A 14,118-nucleotide genomic window follows, 5' to 3' on the forward strand; every position below is an offset into this window, starting at 1 on the left:
AAACAGCTTGCTCTTTTCTCATATGATATCCCACAAACTGTGGATTAAAGGCACCAGGCAGATTCCATATTCCTACATTTCCAGAAAGCTTATGACATGGAACCACACTGCAGACTGCTGAAGATCCAACCATACAGACTAGGTTCCCAGATATGAGTGTCTTAAGGACGTCTTAAACAACAACCCAGACTGCTGAATTCAGTGGTGAGTGTTCACAAGAGACAAGGGTATCTTCATAGGACCACTCTTATTTTCTAAATGCACAAATCATCTGACACACAGGTTAGCAACAATCTGTGGCATTTGCTGATGGTGCTAGGTGTATGGGAAGGTATCATCGATTGACAGTAGGAGGATGCAATATAACTTAGAAGAAAAAAAATTCTAGTTGGTGTAGTGAATGGCAGCTTGATCAAAATGCAGAAAATTGTAAGTTAATACATATGAGTACAAAAAACAATACTACAATGTTTGTATACAGCGCTGGTAGTGAGCTGCTTAATACAGTCACGTCAAATATCTATGTGGAGCATTGCAAAGTGTTATGAAATGTAATGAACATGTAAGGACGATAGTTCAAAAGGTGAATGGTTGATTATGGTTTATTCGACAAATTTCAGGGTAGTGTGGTTCATCTGCATAGGAGACCATATAGAAGGTAACCACTGCCAATGGTGAGAGCATCCAGAACATGTGCAAATCATTAAATGACATCCTAGACCATCAAACTGGGCTTTTACCAAATACAGCACTGCTGCATCAATTTGAAGGCAAAGAATGGCATAGCACTGTGGCACAGAAGTGATCAAGAGCTTCATCATGAATGTATCACATGTTACATGTTCCTCCAGTGGGTCGGATTTTATGTTCTTCCAATAATTCTGTCAATGAAATACCCAATGTATTGTAACATAATTTGTCTGTAATACTGCCAACCCAGTTATTGATACAGTATTTTTGTAGCATACATATTACTGTTTTAGTACTGCAAACAGCTGAAAGCAAGGGGAAACTACAACCTCCCCACTCTCCCACGAGCCGGCAGATGCCTCCCTCAAGCCCCTCCTTGCATCCCACCTCCCTCGCTCTATCCCACACAACACCCTCACCAATCTAGGGAGACAGACGTGTGTGTGTGTGTGTGTGTGTGTGTGTGTGTGTGTGTGTGTGTGTGTGTGTGTGTGTGTGTGTGTGTGTGTGTGTGTGTGTGTGTGTGTGTCTGGGGGGGGGGGGGGGGGCATGTTTTTCTTACAGCCAGAAAAAGGAAGTGCATTCCAAAAGGTAGCCAAAATCCGTACCTTTCGTTTGTGTGCCTATTGATGATGCAGCGCTTCTGCCTTTTGGTGAGTCATCTCCTTCATTCCTATACAATTTTCAACCAGATCTTTCCATAAGTTATTATAGATAAGTACTTTTGCTCTGCCAGGATAGTAACTACAGCATGTGGATACTTTAGGGAAATTTGTTGCACAACATGCATCAATGACAGTTGAATCAGATGTCACCATTTAGTGAGATGACAGGGACTATTGCGGATGGTGAGTGGTTGCAAATGTGGTGGAGTTTAGTCCATACTTGGGTGTATGGGTTCTCACAAAAGATACTGTGGGCACTGAAGTCCACCAGTAGGGATATGGGTGGAGGCAGCTGCTCCAGCAGCTCCACAAGAACGTGATACAGTACAAACCTGTCTGAAGGTATGTAAATATTACAGTCTGTTATCCTAACTGACAGGCACACTGAACACGAGTAACTTAGACGTAGATATCCTCGGGGAAGATCAGTTTGGATTCCGTAGAAATACTGGAACACATGAGGCAATACTGACCTTACGACTTATCTTAGAAGAAAGATTAAGGAAAGGCAGTCCTACGTTTCTAGCATTTGTAGACTTAGAGAAAGCTTTTGACAATGTTGACTGGAATATTCTCTTTCAAATTCTAAAGGTGGCAGGGGTAAAATACAGGGAGCGAAAGCCTATTTACAATTTGTACAGAAACCAGATGGCAGTTATAAGAGTTGAGGGACATGAAAGGGAAGCAGTGGTTGGGAAGGGAGTAAGACAGGGTTGTAGCCTCTCCCAGAGGTTATTCAATCTGTATATTGAGCAATCAGTAAAGGAAACAAAAGAAAAATTCGGAGTAGGTATTAAAATCCATGAAGAAGTAATAAATACTTTGAGGTTCGCCGATAACATTGTAATTCTGTCAGACACAGCAAAGGACTTGGAAGGGCAGTTGAATGGAATGGACAGTGTCTTGAAAGGAGGATATAAGATGAACACCAACAAAAGCAAAACGAGGATAATGGAATGTAGTTGAATTAAGTCGGGTGATGCTGAGGGAATTAGATTAGGAAATGAGACACAAAGTAGTAAAGGAGATTTGCTATTTGGGGAGCAAAATAACTGATGATGGTCGAAGTAGAGAGGACATAAAATGTAGACTGGCAATGGCAAGGAAAGCGTTTCTGAAGAAGAGAAATTTGTTAACATCGAGTATAGATTTAAGTGTCAGGAAGTCATTTCTGAAAGTATTTGTATGGAGTGTAGCCATGTATGGAAGTGAAACATGGACGATAAATAGTTTGGACAAGAAGAGAATAGAAACTCTCAAAATGTGGTGCTACAGAAGAATGTTGAAGATTAGGTGAGTAGATCACGTATATAATGAGGAGGTATTCAATAGGATTGGGGAGAAAAGAAGTTTGTGGCACGACTTGACTAGAAGAAGGGATCGGCTGGTAGGACATGTCCTGAGGCATCAAGGGATCACAAATTTAGTATTGGAGGGCATCATGGAGGGTAAAAATCGTAGAGGGAGACCAAGAGATGAATACACTAAGCAGATTCAGAAGGATGTAGGTTGCAGTAGGTACTGGGAGATGAAGAAGCTTGCACAGGATAGAGTAGCATGGAGAGCTGCATCAAACCAATCTCAGGACTGAAGACCACCACCACCACCACCACCACCACCACCACCACCACCACCACCACAACAACAACAACAACAACAACAACAACAACAGATATCCTCAGAGTAGTGGAGCAACTTGCATCACTTAATAAAAGCAAGTCTTCCGGTCCAGATAGTATACCAATTAGGCTCCTTTCAGAATACGCTGATGCAATAGTTCCACTTTTGACAATTATATGCAACCACTCGGTCAACGAAAGATCCTTACCTGAAGATGAGTAAGTTGCACAGGTAGTAGGGTAATTCACTCAATTACAGGCCCATATCATTAACATCGATATGCAGCAGGATTTTGGAACATATCTTGTGTTCAAACATTACAAATTGCCTCAAAGAGTTGACACAGAGTCAGCAGATACTTACACACCATTGTTCCTATGAAACACATCTAGCTCTTTAGACATGAAGTGTTGAGTGCTACTGACGAGAGATTTCAAATTGATGCCATATCTCTAGATTTCCAAAACGCTTTTGACACTGTATCACACAAGTGGCTTTTGGAATTCAACTAAATATCTAGGAGTTACAGTTATGAACAATTAGAAAGAACACACAAAAAATGTCATGGGGAAGGCAAATGAAAGACTGTTTTTTCTTGGCACAATACTTAGAAATTGTGACAGATCTACTACAGAGACTGCCTACACTATGCCTGTCTTCCTCTTTTGGAGTACTGGTGTGCAGTCTGGAACCCTCAGAAATGATTAACAGTTTACATCGAGAAAGTTCAAAGAGCAGCATTTTTTGTATTACTGCGAAATAGGAGAGAGTGTCATGGACAATACAGAATTTGGGGTGGACACCATTAAACCAAATTTGTTTCTTGTTGCTATGGAATCTTTTCATGACATTTTGATCACCAACTGTCTCTTCCGAATGTGAAGATATTTTGTTGACATCGACCTACAAAGAGAGAAACGATCATCAGAATAAAATAAGGGAAATCGGATCTCGCACGGAAAGATATAGGTGTTCGTTTTTTCCGCGCTCTTTTCAAGAGTGGAATAATAGAGAATTATTGTGGAGGTGATTTGATGAACCCTATGCCAGGCACTTAAGTGTGATTTGCAGAGTATCCACGTAGATGTAGATGTAATGCAGTAGTCAGTGCTACCCACTAACTGAAAGCGTCAAAAGCTTGCAGACTCCTGCAGATGCTCTCTCAGCAACTTTTATAGGATTTGTACCTTTTAATAGTAAGGGATAGGGTTTCTGTAGAGAGTTGAGTTTCTGGTAACTGTATCTCCTGAAGCCGCGCACCAACTGATGAATAAGTAGGCATTAACTGATTGAGTTTGGGCAGATGGTGATTGCTTGTTTATGTGTGTGTTTTGTTTTGGGCACAAAAACAACTAAGGTCATGTGTTCCCACACCAGAACCATAGAACATGTAGACCAAAAATGAGTTAAAAGAGACAACATGCTAAGCCCAATTGACAGAAGGAAAGATAGCTAGACAGGGACGTTCTCTTGGAGAAAGGGCCATAAAATACATCAACAGACAATGGAGGTCCTGAACTAAGGATTAAATGCCATGTGCCATACTGCTATGATGGATAAAAAGTGAAATGAGGTTGACAGCTCACGCAGCGTTCATTGTAATAGCAGATAACTCAAGACGCCAAACGCAAATCACAACATAAGTGGTTAAAAAAGGGCATTCCGCCAGGAAATCGCAACCATCAAATGTTGATGACAATGAGGACAAAGTGGTGGGGGATCACCACTTAATAAATGGTGAAGACTAAAAAGATAGTGCCCAATATGCAATCTAGATAAAAATCTCCTTGAGGTGAGAGGGCCGAGGAAGGTCGGCCAAGCCACAGAGTGAGGTTTAATTCCCCGGAGCTTGTTCCCATGAAGGGATGACCAAACGTGATGTCGGAGTGACACCACCTGCTGACAGGTGGGAACACAGATATTACTGGAGGGAATGGAAGAACCAGCAGTCCAACATATTAGGACTGCAGCCTTGGCAGTCTCATTTCCCCATCAGTCCACAGCTCATGGTATCGCGGTTGGGTTCTCGCCTCCCGAGCACGGGGTCCCGGGTTCGATTCTTGGTGGGGTCAGGGATTTTTCACCTGCCATGTGATGACTGGGTGTCTTCATCATCATTCATGAAAGTGGCGTGACTGGACTGAGCAAAGGTTCGGAATTTGTATGGACGCCCCACAAACCAAACATCATCATCATCATCATCATCAGACCTATTTGACAAGGGACCCACATACACATCACAGTGGCTCCATCAAGAGTGATCAAGTGGAAGCTTTCCTTGACCCGTTGCACCAAGGGATGAATGGTGTACAGCACACAGAGGCTCTGAAGGGTACTGAGAGAATTTGATCAAATGGAAAAGCCTATGAAAAACCCTGTGTCACCAGATGTGCTGTGTGGCTTGATGCAAGGTGAAGAGTTTTGCTGTAAATACTCAGCAGTGTTCCAGATACCGATAACGAAAATGCCAATGATGCAGGCACACCTGTTACCAAGGTCAGTCCGAGAGTTATCAGTGCACACATAGGTAAAATCGCAAAGTTCTGTGTGAAGATCGACAACCTTACAGTGATAGAGTGAGTCTGGAATAGTGTCCCTAGGAAGTGAATGAAGTCCAAGGTGACATGGGCCACCACACAAAGCCAAGGTGGAGAAGGGTTCACACCCCTCAGAAAAGTGGCAGGCAATGTGAAGTTAAGCTGCCTGCGAAGCTTATCTATACCGAAAGCAAACTCGAGGAGGTAACAGAGAAGAGGAACGTGCCCCTTACTGGTGGTTAAAGAAGTCATAAAGAAAGAGGCATACGATGACTGGTAGTGCATGAAGACAAACGGCACGCATATCAGCTGAGGAGAACATAACAGGGGTAGTTGGGCAGCTTCTGCATACAGAATATTAATGAGCTAGTATAAAAGGCACCAATGGACACCATGATGGTGGATTGTATTGAGATGGTGTAAGATGGAGGGACACGCAGATGCATAGTCTAGTTTCAAATAGAAAAGGGATTGATACAGAGGAGAATGTTCCGATAAACTCCCCAGGAGGTACCTCTGAGGACACGCAGGACATTGAGGAACCCAGTAAAGTGTGTGGCCAGTAAGATGTGGGAGGACAAGAAAGTTTCTTATTGAGCATGAGCCCCCAGAATGTCGTCGCTTAAATGAAGGGAAGTTCAACAGGCCCATGATGTACAGATGGTGGAAGAAAACCACTGCACCACGAGAAATTCATACAAACGGTTTTGTCAGTGGAAAATTGAAAGCCACTGTTGATGGTCCACGAGTAAAGGTGATCAAGACAATGCTGAAAAGCCACTCAAGGAGGCAAGTCCATGGAGAACTGCAACAGATGGCAAAATCATCGTCAACAAGGGAGCCAGAGATGCCCGGTGGGAGACTGGTGATAGCAAAGAGGATAACACTCAGGACACAACCTTGAGACACTCAATTTTCCAAAAGTGTCCGACAAGGTAGAACCCACACGTGCCTTGAAAACTGCCTCAAAACTTCCTGAAGGGGCAGGCAGCCTCGGAAGCCCCAAGTGTAGAGAGTACAGAGGATACCAGTCCTCCACCAGGTGTCTTAGGCTTTCTCCAAATCAAAAAACATGGCCACGGTCTGGTATTTCTGCAGAAAACCATTCCGACATGGGCTGACAAAGTGATCCCCCAGAGAGCTGTCAAAGGTTGGCCCACACAACAGAAGAGAGAATGGAACTGTTAAAAAACTAGTAAATGAAATCCAGCTAGCTTTTTTGCTATCCTGAAGAACACGACACTGTGCACACAACTGTTTCTAACTAATACAGTTTGCCATCATAGCATAGCAGTTAAAATTGCAGAGAGAACGTTTCCATGCATGATTTCCATCGCAGCACACCTCAGTCCACCAAGGGACCGGAAAACAGCGTGTTAAAAATGAAGTGTGAAGAACTGAACGTTCTACAACGGTAAAGATAATTTGGTAAAGTATTCTACCTGTTCGTCACAACTGGGAAAAGTGGTTTATCGAATGTCATCAGGGAGGAGTAAACCCACCAGCCAGCCTTAAAAAGCTGGCATTTGGGTTCGCACATAGGTGGGGGTAGGACTCAGCAAATGGATAGCAAACGGGAAATGCTCGCTTGAGTACATGGCAGAGAGAACAGACCACTCAAGACGACAGGCAAGCTGGGCAGTGCAGAATGAGAGATCCAAATGGGAATAGGTGTGAGTGGAGTCTGAAAAGAGTGTGGGTGCTTCAGTGCTAAGGCAGGTGAGGTTGAGTTGATTGAGGTCAGCCAAGCGAGCACTTCTGACAGGTTCTGCGTGAGCTCTAAAGGGAGTGGTGTGCATTAAAGTCACTGAGCAGCAAAAAGAGGTGAGTTAGCTGCCCAATAAGCTGGAGGAAGTCTGCCCTGGTGACACCGAATGATGGGGCGATGTAAACAGTACAAATGAAAATGGTGAACTGAGGAAGGAAAATGCGGATGGCAACAGTTTGCTGCTAGGTGTTCTGGGAGATGGTTTGACCATGAACGTCATCCCAGATCAGCAGCATGACTCCGCCGCAAGATGGAATGCCATCAAATGAGGGTACACCAAAGCAGACTGGAAAGAAATTCAAAAGGTCAACGTGGTCGTGAGGAAACACAGCGAGCATCATCTTCAGGGGTCAGTCCTTCATCCCCTGGTTGTGGTGGAGTATCAGCAGCTGGGCTGCTCTGCCTCCCCTACTCTTCCATATGTGATCATCTTGAGAATTCTTCAGTTGTGGCTAGTGTCGTCTGGATTGCCCTTTTCAGGATTTTAGTTGTTGCTGGCTGAGACAGTCAGCAGTTGTGGGCCTTCTGTTAAGGCCCAGTCTTCCATACTCCCGGCACGGACGGCGCAGGGAGAATCTTAGGTGGCCGTCTGAGCAGCAGTTGGCACAGCTAAGGATGTCAGCAGTGCCTCCGAGACTCTCTGCAACGTCTCTGCCAGGTGTGGAACCTGGTTGAGCACCACAGAGACCAAGGCGATGACCGCAGCCAGGTCAGTGTTTTTCACACTGGGTGCTGCGCAACAGCTGGGTGCAGCGGGTGTGAAGGAAGCAGTCTGAGTGTTGCCGCTCCTTGCGCTATCCATAGCTGCTGCTTCATTTTCGCGGCGCGCTTTCCCTCCAGGAGAGTTTGCACGCTACCCGTTTGGCGTGCCCTCTCGCGCACGTTTGGTGGTGCGAATGTGCCTTCTTTTCGTAGCATCGGCTGGCTGGGCACCAGCGTTGCTTCCTGTGGCCGGCATTTTCTCATTGTTGGCCTGCTGCATCTTCCCCGGTGCATGCCAGCGGCTTGCCACGTTGGCGGGCTACTGTTGCAATGATGACATCACAACCCCTGTAGCTTGCCGCGTGCTGACCACCACAGTTGGCGCACTTGGGTGTGCGCTTCTTCGAATATGGGCAGTGCACACTGGCGTGGTTCTCTGCGCATTTCATGCACACCTCCGGAAAGGAGCAGTGAAGAGCCACATGCCCCATCCTTTGGCAGCGGAAACACTGCACCATGCCGTTCTTCTAATTTTGTTTCTTGGAGGCAGAGAACAAGTGGACGCTGCGATTCCAATAGCAGCCTCAATTCCTCCTTGTTGGACCTAAGGCCGCCAATGTTCTATTGGAGGAGAGTCATGACAAGGAAAGGAAAGGAGGGAAGAAATGAAGGGGCATCACCACGGCAGTTGCCAAGTGCCACACTTCGAAGACACTGCTACAGAGCGTAGAGGCTGGAGGATCCTGCACCATGAGAACTACAGGGGCATTAGCATTCTCCCTTTGTCAGTCTGTGGAGTCCAGGACAGAAAACTGTTTGGCAGTGCGAACTACTGATGGAGGCCGGCCGAGTGAGGGTATCGTGCGTCTAAACCATTGACGAGGATTTTCAAGCGGGTGAGGGAGAAGACTGTTTGCCTTTGATTTCTTGGTACCTTTGAAGTTTGAATACGATTCGGAAATTTGTGGGCTGGAGGGATGTAAAAAGTCTTTGCACAAGTATTCTTTCAGTCCTTTATGGCCTGCAGGTTGTGTAGCAGGTGGTTTTGCTGTTTGAGGCAAAAATTTGGTGACTTTGAAGTCTCCAGTCAACAAATATGGTGCAGGTAATTGAGCAATAATTTGCATCATGTCTGCCCTAGTAATGGCAGACGACAATGGAGTGTAAACAGTACAAATGGAAAATGTGAAAGTGGGGAGAGTAATTCAAACAGCAACTGCCTGCAGATCAGTGTGCAATGTGATGGGATCGTATTAGATATCATCCCAAACCAGCAACATAACCCCTCTATGAGCCGGAATACCTGCCACAGGGGTTAGGTCAAAATGCGCAGAGGTATAGTGTGCCAAGTCAATACGATCGCATGGGCGTAGCTCCGTTTCCTGGAGAGCTACTACGAGTGGACAGTGCAAGCGTAGCAACAACTTTAAGTCCTCTCGGTTGGACCAAATGCTGTGAATATTCCAATGAAGGAGTACCATCGTGAGAAGAAAAAGAAAAAGGAGAAGCAAGAAGCCACTGAGGGCCTGGCTTTGAGCGAGCACTGCTGCCACTTTCAATAGGCGGACAGTCATCGTCCACGTTTTCAATAGATTCGCTGGCCACCATGTTAAGAGGGTCAGGAGGGGGAGCTTCCTCTGCCGGTGAACGGCCAAATGTGCGGCTACCAGCGGCGCGGCCAAGCATAACGGATGATGGCCTGGGGCAGCAACCGCTGGGTGGCGCAGGAGAAGAAATGTGCCGTGGCAGAGAAGGAGAACTTTTCTTCCTATGAGCCTTCTTGGAAGGTCGTTTAGTTGAAGTACTGGTCGATGGCTGGGAGTTCGGGGTGTGTAAGAAGTCTTCATGGTGTAAAGCCGAAAATGCATATCCTCCTATTACCATCTATTGTACTATAAATTTTTCTCTTTATTTTGTTACCTGAAGATATGACATTTTAGTGTCTTTATATATTATAATTGTTTTACAATGTATATAATTGGTTTGTGTTGTAAATATTATTTGTATTTTTACACTGGGTCTTGCCTAGGGAACACTATGCTATCGAATGATTACGTCAATAGATTGTGTGGAGAACCAAAGTGTTTAGCATCTTTGATAGGGTTAACTCTGCTGCATGGAGTGCAGGCAGTGCAGGGTCTGGCTGGAGTAGGGTGGTGGAGCAGATGTGTTGTGGGACTCTCCTGCGAGTTGCTGCGCATTCGGAGTTTGGCAGCATGTAATTGCACTCGATTTGCTATGATAGTTTCTGACACGGTGTCGCGGACGGGAAGCGTTAGCTGGCGCACATCAAGAGCCCGTTTTGTCTGGTGACAGTGTTGAGAAGAAGGCGCGCCAAAATCCAGCTTCTGCAACAGCGACGGCCGACAATGAGTGACTGTCGCCACCTCCTCGATCGATGACTTCAAACCTTCAATCAACCAACAAGGAAGACTGGTAGCACATAAAGTTTTAGAACTGTATGGCAGACCTCAGCTTTTCAAACTGTTAAATTTTTCTCACTAAACCACAGCAACGTAGCATGAAACTTTGTTGCTCATTGTCCCAATTGCATTACCAAGCAGGGTCCCTTCCTTTTCCGGAATGAATCCGAGTGTCGTTGAAATTCAAACACCAGCATTAAGGTAATATCACTCCAGTTCACTGCTTTAATTTCAAAGTTCAGTTAAGGTATTTATAGCTGGCTACAATATTTAGATTACACAAGCACAAATTAAGAGTGCAAGTTTTGTTACCATATTTTAGCTTACCTGTGACTGCAGCTCAGCTTGGTACGTACAAAATTTTACTATTGTTAATTGTTCAACAGCATTTAATTCAAGTTCAAAGTTACATCTCTTCTTTCTCAATTGCGTAGATTCAAGTAGCTTTTGAAATGACTGTTGAGGTAACCCAAGACTAACCTTATTTCATTGAATTTCGTAGTGCTTCAGAAACGAAGTTCACTACTAATTTCAGTCACTAAATCAACATTCAATTTTCCAGTTTTATTTATTCTCTTGCTAAATTAAGTCAAAGTGTAGCGAAATTTATTACTTCTGACAAACATTCAGTTTTCACACAACACGTGTCAACCTTCAGTTGCCACACTTTTAGTGCTAATTATATGTGCAATAACCTTCCTTTCCCCCCATGAACCACGGACCTTGCCGTTGGTGGGGAGGCTTGCGTGCCTCAGCGATACAGATAGCCGTACCGTAGGTGCAACCACAACGGAGGGGTATCTGTTGAGAGGCCAGACAAACGTATGGTTCCTGAAGAGGGGCAGCAGCCTTTTCAGTAGTTGCAGGGGCAACAGTCTGGATGACTGACTGATCTGGCCTTTTAACACTAACCAAAACGGACATGCTGTGCTGCTACTGCTAACGGTTGAAAGCAAGGGGATTTTCCCGATGGCATGCAGCTCTACTGCATGGTTAATGATGATGACGTCCTCTTAGGTAAAATATTCCGGAGGTAAAATAGTCCCCCATTCGGATCTCCGGGCAGGGACTACTCAAGAGGACGTTGTTATCAGGAGAAAGAAAACTGGCATTCTACGGATCGGAGCGTGGAATCTCAGATCCCTTAATCGGGCAGGTAGGCTAGAAAATTTAAAAAGGGAAATGGATAGGTTAAAGTTAGATATAATGGGAATTAGTGAAGTTCGGTGGCAGGAGGTAGAAGACTTTTGGTCAGGTGAATACAGGGTTATAAATACAAAATCAAATAGGGGTAATGCAGGAGTAGGTTTAATAATGAATAAAAAAATAGGAATGCGGGTAAGCTACTACAAACAGCATAGTGAACGCATTATTGTGGCCGAGATAGACATGAAACCCACGCCTACTACAGTAGTACAAGTTTATATGCCAACTAGCTCTGCAGATGACGAAGAAATGTATGATGAAATAAAAGAAATTATTCAGATAGTGAAGGGAGACAAAAATTTAAGAGTCGTGGGTGACGAATTCGGTAGTAGGAAAAGGGAGAGAAGGAAACATAGGTGAATATGGATTGGGGCTAAGAAATGAAAGAGGAAGCCGCCTGGTAGAATTTTGCTCAGAGCACAACTTAATCATAGCTAACACTTGGTTCAAGAATCATGAAAGAAGGTTGTATAAGTGGAAGAACCCTGGAGATACTAAAAGGTATCAAATAGATTATATAATGGTAAGACAGAGATTTAGGAACCAGGTTTTAAGTTGCAAGACATTTCCAGGGGCAGATGTGGACTCGGACCACAATCTATTGGTTATGACCTGTAGGATAAAACTGAAGAAACTACAAAAAGGTGGGAATTTAAGGACATGGGATCTGGATAAGCTGAAAGAACCAGAGGTTGTACAGAGTTTCAAGGAGAGCATAAGGGAACAATTGATAGGAAGGGGGGAAAGAAACACAGTAGAAGAAGAATGGGTAGCTCTGAGGGATGAAGTCGTGAAGGCAGCAGAGGATCAAGTAGGTAAAAAGACGAGGGCTGCTAGAAATCCTTGGGTAACAGAAGAAATATTGAATTTAATTGATGAAAGGAGAAAATATAAAAATGCAGTAAATGAAGCAGGCAAAAAGGAATACAAACGTCTCAAAAACGAGATTGACAGGAAGTGCAAAATGGCTAAGCAGGAATGGCTAGAGGACAAATGTAAGGATTTAGAGGCTTATCTCACTAGGGGTGAGATAGATACTGCCTACAGGAAAATTAAAGAGACCTTTGGAGAAAAGAGAATCACTTGTACGAATATCAAGAGCTCAGATGGAAACCCAGTTCTAAGCAAAGAAGGGAAAGCAGAAAGGTGGAAAAAGTATATAGAGGGTCCATACAGGGGCGATGTTCTTGAGGACAATATTATGGAAATGGAAGATGAGGTAGATGAAGATGAAATGGGAGATACGATACTACGTGAAGAGTTTGACAGAGCACTGAAAGACCTGAGTCGAAACAAGGCCCCGGGAGTAGACAACATTCCATCAGAAATACTGATGACCTTGGGAGAGCCAGTCCTGACAAAACTCTACCATCTGGTGAGCAAGATGTACGAGACAGACGAAATACCCTCAGACTTCAAGAAGAATATAATAATTCCAATCCCAAAGACAGTAGGTGTTGACAAATGTGAAAATTACCGAACTATCATTTTAATAAGTCACGGCTGCAAAATACTAATGCAAATTCTTTACAGACGAATAGAAAAACTAGTAGAAGCCGACCTCGAGAAGATCAGTTTGGATTCTGTAGAAATATTGGAACACGTGAGGCAATACTGACCCTACGACTTATTTTGGAAGCTAGACTAAGGAAAGGCAAACCTACGTTTCTAGCATTTGTAGACTTAGAGAAAGCTTTTGACAATGTTGACTGGAATACCCTCTTTCAGATTCTGAAGGTGGCAGGGCTAAAATACAGGGAACGAAAGGCTATTTACAATTTGTACAGAAACCAGAAGGCAGTTACAAGAATCAAGGGGCATGAAAGGGAAGCAGTGGTTGGGAAGTGAGTGAGACAGGGTTGTAGCCTCTCCCCGATGTTATTCAATATGTATATTGAGCAAGCAGTGAAGGAAACAAAAGAAAAATTTGGAGTAGATATTAAAAGCCATGGAGAAGAAGTAAAAACTTTGAGGTTCGTCGATGACATTGTAATTCTGTCAGAGACAGCAAAGGACTTAGAAGAGCAGTTGAACGGAATGACAGTGTCTTGAAAGGAGGCTATAAGATGAACATCAACAAAAGCAAAACAAGGATAATGGAATGTAGTCAAATTTAGTCGGGTGATGCTGAGGGAATTAGATTAGGAAATGAGACACTTAAAGTAGTAAAGGAGTTTTGCTATTTGGGGAGCAAAATAACTGATGATGGTCAAAGTAGAGACAATATAAAATGTAGACTGGCAATGGCAAAGAAAGTGTTTCTGAAGCAGAGAAATTTGTTAACATTGAGTATAGATTTAAGTATCAGGAAGTCATTTCTATGAGTATTTATATGGAGTGCAGCCATGTATGGAAGAGAAACATGGACGATAAATAGTTTGCACAAGGAGAGAACAGAAGCTATCGAAATGTGGTGCTACAGAAGAATGCTGAAGATCAGAAGGGTAGATCACATAACTAATGATGAAGTATTCAATAGGATTGGGGAGAAGAGAAGTTTGTGGCAC

The 14,118-nt window shown here is 43.9% G+C and overlaps 1 protein-coding gene across 1 annotated transcript in view; it reads right to left on the reverse strand.

The window, feature by feature from the left end:
- LOC126266925 (ADP-ribosylhydrolase ARH3-like) overlaps positions 1-14,118 on the reverse strand; it is a 40,721-nt gene that overhangs the window by 9,881 nt on the left and 16,722 nt on the right. The gene's annotated exons all lie outside the window — the stretch shown is intronic.

The sequence above is a fragment of the Schistocerca gregaria genome, chromosome 4 (genome assembly GCF_023897955.1).
Source record: "Schistocerca gregaria isolate iqSchGreg1 chromosome 4, iqSchGreg1.2, whole genome shotgun sequence".
Taxonomy (NCBI): domain Eukaryota; kingdom Metazoa; phylum Arthropoda; class Insecta; order Orthoptera; family Acrididae; genus Schistocerca; species Schistocerca gregaria.